Source organism: Eleutherodactylus coqui, chromosome 9 (assembly GCF_035609145.1).
Source record: "Eleutherodactylus coqui strain aEleCoq1 chromosome 9, aEleCoq1.hap1, whole genome shotgun sequence".
NCBI lineage: Eukaryota > Metazoa > Chordata > Amphibia > Anura > Eleutherodactylidae > Eleutherodactylus > Eleutherodactylus coqui.
In genome coordinates this window covers 103,145,711-103,155,485 of record NC_089845.1, presented here as the reverse complement: position 1 = coordinate 103,155,485, position 9,775 = coordinate 103,145,711, and the positions used below count along the sequence as shown (strand labels likewise).

Genomic DNA, 9,775 nt, shown 5'->3' with positions numbered 1-9,775 from the left:
AGAAGTTATTCACTTACCTGCTCCGTTGATAGCGTCCACGTCTCCATGGCCCCGTCTAATTTCGCTGTCTTCTTGCTTTTTTAGACGCGCTTGCGCTGTGCGGTCTTCTCCCCTTCTGCTCGGTCCAGGCACGAGCGGTGTTCTGGCTCCGCCCCCTCTTAAGAGTCATCGCGTAGCTCCGCCCCGTGTGCCGATTCCAGCCAATCAGGAGGCTGGAATCGGCAATGGAACGCACAGAGCCCATGGTGCACCATGGGAGAAGACCCGCGGTGCACCATGGGAGAAAACCGCAGTGCATCCCTGGGAAAGGACCGGCGGCCATCTTAGGGAGAAGATTTTTTAAAGTCCTTATTTCGTCAGATCGGTAAGTAGCAAGCGGTTTAAAAACCGCTTTAATTTGCTATTTTATGCCAGGGGGGTGACAGGGGGAATGGGGTAAGGTAAAATTTTGAGGTTTGCCACGAGACAACCCCTTTAAGGCTCTTTCACACGAGCGTATATCGGCCCGCCCTTTTCATGGTCGGCTGATGCACGCTATGATCTGCTGCATTGGATTCCAATGCATCAGATCACATGGACATATTCCCGCAACGTAAAAGCACCGGGCGCTTTTATGTCAGGCCCAAAGATAGTCTTGGAACTATCTTTCAGGCCGCAATACGTCGGACACTGCATGGGCTCCTATGGGAGCCAATGACAGCGGCCGGAGAAGGGAGGTGGGAGGGAGTTTAGCAGCGTGACTAAGAGTGTGGCTACTTGTAGCTGGATAGCACTAGTCTTCTGCAAACAAATAATTGAAATATATATGAAGCAAAGCGTGATGACATCATTTCCAGTCTGTACGCCAAACAGCAACAAGTGCAATATGTGATATTAAATGACTAGAACAAGCCGGATACATTTTGTTTGAGATGGTTACGTTTTTTGAAATCTTATTTTATAAATACGTACCGATGCTCAGTCATTGAAATGGATAATTAGTCTAATGAGTTCGAGATTCAGGAAAAATACGCTTATGTGAAGGAACCTATTGAAACCAATGTGTTCAATTCACTGCATATCGCCGGCCTTACTGCGTATATGAATGTAATGTACCATGATGAATAAAGCAGACACAGACCACATAATGTAGACTTAACATTGTTTAATAGAGCAATCCAACTTCAAATACTGTACAGTCAAGTGTAATATAGTACACTATATACTATTATAATACACTATTGTTACATTACAAATAAAAAAAATTCAGATAGCACAGCAATCACAAAACAAAAATCGATGGCCGAGGAAAAAGCCAGTGCAACGAAAATGGTTAATATCCTACGCCGAGCGGTCACCCTACTAAAAGGTCTCTATATTTACATGTGTCATATCTACATTTATTCTGCATTTCCTTCTAAAGTGCTCCTTTTATGAAATAAAAAAAAAAATTGGCATAAATGTACAAACTTTCCAATTCCAGAAAGTTTCTTTTACACCACACACTTTATGTACACGAATCTGAGGCAATATAGGTCTGTATAATTTACTCACAGTATGAGCCTTTCCTCTATGACATGGCGGCACAGAAATGCCGCCCGGTGACCATCCCCTAACGTCTGTCCAAAACAGTAATGACGGAGATCTCTGCCATATCATATCCAGTGTTTTCAATGCATTATGTGCCGCTTCCCTCTACCCAATTTCAATGATGAACACTGCCGGAAAGATTCAATGGGCCTGTGCAAAGAGATATAATGAATTGTGCTAGATGACGAATGAGACCGCTAGGAGTATATTGTGGGACTTGTGGTTCTCTTTAGGACCCTCTGTAAGGTTCCATGCCCTCCATTGTAATACAGTAAAGTGTGTGTAGCCTTACAGAGGGCACGATGAATCCCTGCAGTGCCATCTGATTGTTATAGGCAACTACTCCGTTTTTGCCAGGGCTCTTTTTTCACTTTTTTAAACAAAATACGTGGCAAAACATTTAAACGGTGTTAGAAAAAATGCTGAATTATTTTGCCATTAAAAGTTATGCAGTAAATGAGTCTAAATTGAAAGAAATCCCATCCACACTCAGTCCTGTTCACAAGGATGACAGGCTTGTTACAATGTAGGCAAGAGCGAGCGCTGTGTTATCCGGGGTTAACAGGTTTATGTTGCAGCTGTGTTTAGCTCCCAAAATGACCAGTTTTGAACTCTGCTTCCATTCACTGACAGCAAACATATCTTAATAAAAAGGAAGGAACTAAAGCAAAAGTACAGTTTGAGAAATGTGCATAGCTTTTCAATCTAGAATGGCTACGGTTTAATAATTGGACAAGCCCTTGTCACCAGGCAAGACCTTTTACACAATAACTTATCTAAGGATCAGTTTATAGCAAACGTAAATAAATATTTCCATTAGACCAAGGCTGCCTGTCCACGGGCGATAGTTCATTACGTTACCTGCGGCAATAATCCGGCCGCGGGTAAAGCAGTGAACGCTTTTCATAGATTTACTATGGAAAGCACAGTCCCGACGCATGCCGCGATTCTCTGTGGTGCGCCCATCTGTCAGAGAGGCTCACCACAGAGACCCGACAGCTCTCCCCCCGTGGCGAAATATCGCTAGTGATATTCCCTCACGGCCGTGGACAGGGGGCATTAGGAAGACTTCTTTAAAGAGAAAAAAAAACGTACAAAAACACAAAAGGCAAGCAAACTGTGGAGGAAATGCCCAAAGTTTTTATGTGCTGTTCCCCTACGAGTTACTCGGGAGATCCACTGTTCCAGGCTACAGTAGACTATATGCATTAGTGGCCAGCAGGTAATCAAGCGAAGCGTGAAGTCATCACGGTATACCTGTAGTGTAAAGAAATAAAAAATATCCCGCTTGAGCTTATTTTTATGCCCTACTACATTCGCAATAAAAGAAATACCCCATACCTATAAAATGAGGTCCACAATACTGAAAAAAGCCCCGGCCAGCTGGAAACATGAAGGTGGTAGATTTTCTTTAGCTTATCAGGTCTAGAATGCCACAAACACGTTGGCAACAATCTTTGGTCTGGCAATATACAGGTGGACTGGCAGGGCAACTACAATGACTTAAGTGTTAGATGTTCAAATATAAAAGCTTTAAAAAGGGCCTCTGTCATCCCCTTTGGGACCCATGAAAGTGATAGGACTTTGTACACACAGTAAAGGGCCTCTGTCATCCCCTTTGGGACCCATGAAAGTGATAAACTGCCTTATGGGACTCAAAGGTGAGGAAACAGGGGTCCAGGGAGTTGCTTTTTAGACGTACTAGGCCCCGTTCCAGCACTGTGCCCCCAAGGAATCAGAGCAAATGCAAACAGTGCGACTTGTTTCACAAGGTTGTGTGCGGGCGCTGATTTCTCAGGGGCACCGGACTCCACCAGTATAAAAAGCAGCTCCCTGGACCCCTGTCCACTCACCGTGAAGTCCCATAACGCAGTTTATGGGGCTCAGAGGTGATAAGAGTTGTCCTTTACTGCGTACAAAGTCCTATCATCATCCAGCTCAGTCAAATACCCAACATGTCTTCAGAAAAATACACTGAATCTGCAAATTTTAATTTTTTCTTTCATCAGCCTCACAAGGGGGATAAATATATATATTTCTTTGACCAAAATACACAGCCTTATGGAGGACTTGGCAACGGAATTGTCTGGACAGGAATAAGTCAGGGCTGGTGTTCTATACAAGCGTGGCACAGGTACTTTTTTGTACCAGTTTTAAAGCTACAAATCTGCAATGCTGTAAGTTCGGGTGGTTAGACCTGCGAGTACATATGGCGGTGACCGCACACGGCCTCAGATTGGCCACAGACGGCACCCGACTTCCGCTGGGCCGTTAACCCGGAAGTCACCGCCGATACCGGTGGCGCGCTCAGCTTTTTCCCATGGCTTCAGGACAGGTGAGTATGCCCGCTTTTTTCTATTTTAGGCCTGGCAAGCAGGTGGACAGGGTTTTGTTGTAATGACAAAACCCCTTTAAGCTTTATAAATTCTGACAGTTAGTCCTATGAAGATTCCAAGAACAAGTCAGCATGATACAAAGCTGTCAATGTATGGTATTGGGAAAAAAAGTTGTAAAACAGAATATAAAGTTGGTTTTAGAGTAAATTAGGGTCGGTTTGGTCAATACAACCACCGCGTTTGACCTTCTAATCGGTGCCGAAAATAAAAATAAATAAAAGGTGAATGGCGACTGGTTACTAAGGGTACAACACCCACCTTTTCTCTGTGAACAGTTTGTTATTTATGGCACTGAAGCCTTACCCATCATATATATAGTAATGGACCCCCTCGATGTTGCATCCCTACAATTTCCACTATGTTGTCTACGGTAATGGCTGACAGTGTATTGCTTTAATAACTGAACCTCATTCTATCATATGGACAGATTTATGATGAAAAACAAAAAAACGTGACTCAAAAATATGAAAAAGTATCACCATTAACTCATTTATCTTCTTTCTGGTCAGAAACTGCCTAACTATAAGGCTGTGAGCAAATATCCTCATTATTTGGGGCAAGGAAATCCACACATGACTGCAGACTTTATCCATTGCAATGAATGAAATCCTCGGAAAACCCATTGCTTTTCCGCAACAGACAGAACACGCTACAGATCTGACAAACCACAGCACGACTATTTCCACAGTAGTTTCGGTCCACCGAGTCACTTACATTCTGCTGCACTTTGTTGCAGAATTTTGGCATCCATCTCCCAACAATTCCATGAAATGAGGTAGCGGATAGTCCGAATTATCTGTCTCCAGCATTAGAGTTCAGTATGGATGATGTGAACCACTGAGATGTCCACACACACACACAGCATGCATATGCTGGAGCGAGAAGTACAATCAGCATATAATGCCTCTTCCAGAAGCCATCCCGCATGCCAACATATGCATCAGGCATTGCTGACATTGTTTCACCTGTCCTCTGCCGCAGCGATCGGCATTGCAGCTCCCCCGCCAGAAGTGACATTCCACACTGCTGGTGACAGTTGCACTCTTGGCATTGTATAGTGCCCATCACTGAGTAGCGATGCCACGACTGCAGGCATGTGACTGCTGCAGCTACCGAATAGTTGCAGTAGTCAAAGCTTGTCGCATGTCAAGATTGGGAGGACCGTAGGAGCTGCTGTGCTGGATCGCTGGGACAGAGGACAGGCAAGGACTGTTTTTTTGCTTCGCTTTTTTTTTTTTTTTTTTTTTTAAAGATGTTTAATCATATTTGCAGCCCTTAATTAAAAAGTGGCCGCCTTGTTTTGGGACAAAAATCTGTCCCAGGACAGCGGAGGGATGGGGTATCTTACCTGCAGTTCTTATCTGCTGCCCCTCGTGTCCACCGGTTTTGGTCCGTCCAAGACAGCTGCAGCAATTTTCTAACTACCTAATGCACACCGTGCACTGCTCTCTGGTTGTCCAGCACTGATCACATGAGCAGCCCTGGCCAATCACAGAGCAGGTATAGTGCATTGCTATTTTTTAACACTACCAATGCATTGTGGGTGTAAGGTAGACTGAAGGTTGTGTTAGCCAAAAACAGGACCTGGAAATGGCGGATTAAAGGGACAGCAGAGAACAACTGCAGGTAATAAACCCCCTAACCCCTCTGGTCTGAAACAAAGTTTTGTCCCAAAACTGGAGTGTCTCTTTAATTAAAAAAATATGTACACATACATACATATCACCCCTTTAAACTGACATTTGAATAGTGCTGCCAAACATAGGCCTAAACGTCGCATGTGTCTGCCATTGGTTCCCATGTGCATTATATGTTATTCGCTTTTCAATATAAGCCAGATCTATAGAGTACATTCTGATAAATCAAAAAAATATGGGCACAACGGCACATACATCGTAAGGTGTTCCTGTCCTGACTTCTACAACACACGTGTGTCACAAGTGACGGGAACAGAGCTGCAGGGCACAAAAATGCTTTATTTGAACAAGGCTACATTGATCTTCAACTACAAGATCAAACGCTCCATCGTCAATAGGAAGCCTAGCTTTCAATATCAGATAAAGAAAAAAAAAAAAAAGGTGACTAAAGAAATCGGATAGTCTTTAAAGCGACCTACAGACACCGCTGAATACATATTTTTTGCATGTGTTCTCTTGTAGCTTCCATGTATTCTAATAGCATTCAGTGCCGCACTGGCTCACTAGGCAGCCCCTCTCCCCCCTCTGGGCACTAACCCAAGCTCAAATATTAGTTCATCTGAGTTTTAAAAACACAAATGAAATAAGGTTTGAGTGTAGATTAGTGTCCAGGAGAAGATGAAGAGGGCCGTGGCCCGAGTCATCAGACAGAGCCGCCACTGACCAGCATCCAGCACCTTGCATGGTATTAGAATATATGGAAGCTACAAACAAAACGTTACATTTTGAAGTAAATAGGTTTTACTTAAAAAAAATACATACAATAAAAATAATGTCAGAAAAAAGGTGTTCATAGCCTTTAAAGGGGCTTTCCAGGGAAATACTATTTGATGACCCAAATAGAACATAAGTAGTTGATCAACTGGAGTTTATCACTCGGGATCCCAGCCAATTAGCTGATCGAGCGTCCATTGTCAGTGCCCCAACACATAGGTGTACGAAGCAAAAGCTGCTGCTCTGACCCTTGTGTAATGCAGCTCTCATTAAGAAAAATAATAGGAGATGCGCCTGCAGTTACAAGCGCCGGCCACTACACAGTGATCAGAGCAGCAGCTTCTGCTCCATCTTCCTGCGCATTGTGGCGACTCCAGACGATCAACTATTGAGGACCTATCCTGAGGACAGGCCTTAAACAGTATTTCCCCCGAAAATCTCTTTAATACACAATGTCCTAATGATAGGCAGCAAACGTTGTCCAGCAGACACAGAAGCTGTTCTGACAGAAAGGCTCGTAATGTCAATGTCTGATAACGCAAATCAGTAATATCAAAATGAAAAAAGATCTATAAACCACAACTCTCAGGCTGGCTTCACACTGGCAAGAAAATTGCGTGAGATTTGTGCGTTGCGAGACGCACAAATATGAACTCAATTTTTCTGAATAGGGGCGATACACACGAGCAATTTTTTTCCCCACATTGCGCTCTTTGGGCGTGCTCTCTCATCGCCCCTTGTATTTAATGGGGCCAGCAGCAGCATTGTGCCACGTGCTAGGTGAACGCGGTATGATGCAAGAAACTCTCCGATCCTCCACCACGACTGTCAGCCATGGCAGAGGATCGCTACTCCCCCGAAGTGATGTGAGGTGGTTTTGAGATAAAAACGCTCTGCACTAGCGAGAAAATTGTATTTTTGCGAGCGCGATATCGGGCCGTGATTCATGGTCCAATATCGCACTCACCATGTGATGTTAGCCCAACTAAAATTCATCTAACAGTTCTCCTTTAAAGCATTCATACTAAAAGCAGTATTTCCTATCCAACTACGCTATATTAGACTGATCGCTGCATTCATCAAAATTCACAATTCTCTGTGCAGCCAATAGGATGAAGCGTACTAGCTAACGAGATTAACAAAGAGGAAACTAATTAAATTGTGGCAGAAAATATATGACGACTTAATAATGACATTACACTGTTCTTATTTACTATATTGACTGGTTATGGATTTACCGATAATAGTTTTCACATATATGGGATGTGAAAGTTCAGAAACTTACATTTAACAGAATTTAAGCATTACTATAATGGAAGGGATTGGGGCACAAGAAAGAGCCCTTCTAAAAACAAGAGGCCAAAAGATCATTCTATTTCTTTATAAAGAAATAAAAAAATAGGCATATATTTAAAAGAATGCATCTGAATCTGTAGATAGTGCCTATTTGATGCACACTATGCTTTAGTATGCATTGGCAGTTTAAAGGCCCATTTACATGCAAACGATTGAAAGATTTGACAGTTTTAGTGATCGTTTTGCATCAAGTGTTGATGGACACAAATGTCCTTTAGCACTATCAGCTTCATTTGCGTCTAAAAGGGCCTCCAGGAGCTGTTTGCAGAGCACAGCATGCGGTCTGAGCTCTGCACACAGCTCCATTGTTCTCACACGGGCTGTCAGCAGAATACAATGTAATCTCCAACTCCCGTACCGAACATAGCGTGCAGTCTGTGTTATCTCTCCCGGTAGAACCTTAAAACCATTGTTCAGATGCCATTGTTTGAACAAATTTTGAGCAATAATCATTGCGTGTAAATGGGCCTTAAACACTACATGCTGCTCTGACTGGCCACTGCTGTCAATGTGAGCAGCACTAACTCCTCACGGCAGCACGCAGGGTCTTAGACTACGGATGCATACTAGTGCACAGTGCGCATGAGGTAGTCAAAAGAAGTGGTGCGGCCATCTTTGTTTGTCCAGGGCCAGAAGTTCGCTTTAAGCTACAATGCTTTAAAGAGGACCTATCGTGTCTCCATTAAAGTCAATGAAAGATTGTAACAGCTAGGCTTTTTCCCACTGTAAAAGTCAATTGCAGACAAGACATCCAATGGACCTCCAAAATAAATAGCGTTATACATCTTATATGCCAGACAGAGGACCTGATATTTTAGAACCAACAGTTTAATAGAAGTCCCTGTGTAAGAAGAGAAGTTTAGAAATATCCTTCTATCAATTGTCTGACAGCAGAAAATATCTCATATATTATATATAAACAATGTCAAATTGTGTAAATTAGATAGATCACGTCATCTCTTGGAACACCTCTGAAATCTACTTTAAAATTTCATGAAAATACATAAATTCAGTTTTACTTGAAATGTAAGATCAGCTATAACTCAAAACTATATAAACATGCTACAAGGTAAATTAATGTAATTAATCACATTTTACACCACCTTCCTAATTTTGTCCCGTCTACCAGTAGAAATGTCAGTACTAATAGAACAGGTCATCAAACCAGGTTCCCTTTGGGGATGGGGGGGGGGGGGGGGTGTCTTTAAAACTGTCCTAGAAGATGAACAAGATGGCCAATCACTAAAGAGGTGTTGCAAGTGCTCATTGCGGAGTGGGAAATTAACATTTCCACTCAAGACAGGATCAAGCCTGCTTGGAAGAAACCTCGTATTCGTCTGCAAGTGGGCGACAGGCCACCATGTATTTTTACTGGCATAGAAGTGAGGTCTTAGCCCATCAACAGGAGTTAGTGTCCACCTGCTCCCTTCACATGCCCTAACTTAGAGGAACCAGTCATGACGATGGGTACGCTTTAGTTTTGAAAAAGCAGCCCATCAGTAACAAAAAAGTCATAGCAGCAATCTGCAATCACCCAAGAAAATTGGATTATGATAGACAACCAATTAATGCTTGCGTGTAAAAGTTCCAGATAGTAGTCCAACTTGCATGAGTCACAAATACTACTAAAAGGGATTTTGATAAAAAGTAAATTAATGGCAATATTCCTCTTTACACGGCAGCTGGGAGTATGGAAACAGCTGAGCAGGCTATACTACGCCGCTTACATAACTCCCATAATTGTGAATAATTAGAGTTGCCGAAAGAGCCCAATGAGCCATGCTGCTTCTGCAACCTAGGAAACAGCGTAGACTGTGGTGCTACCCAGTTCCTTAACTCCCATTGACTTCTATGGAAGTTATGGAAACAGCATAGAGATGCACATTTGGCCGCTTCCTGACCACCACCGGGCACTGCATGCAGGCAGGCTGGGCTGCTAAGATCTTAAGATAGATGGGACCCAATTGTCAGACTTTTATGGTCTATCCTGTGGATATGTCATAGAAGTCCTAGACTGAAATACCCCTTTAAAGCCACCTTTAT

At 43.0% G+C, this 9,775-nt stretch overlaps 1 long non-coding RNA gene across 1 annotated transcript; it reads right to left on the bottom strand.

Annotated features, from left to right (window-relative positions):
- Positions 1-1,129: 1,129 nt before the first annotated feature.
- Positions 1,130-8,901, bottom strand: LOC136578302 (uncharacterized). The gene is made up of 2 exons (XR_010786622.1): positions 3,174-8,901; positions 1,130-3,113 (listed from the first exon to the last, which is right to left on the bottom strand). It is a non-coding gene; the product is annotated as an uncharacterized lncRNA (long non-coding RNA).
- Positions 8,902-9,775: the final 874 nt, after the last annotated feature.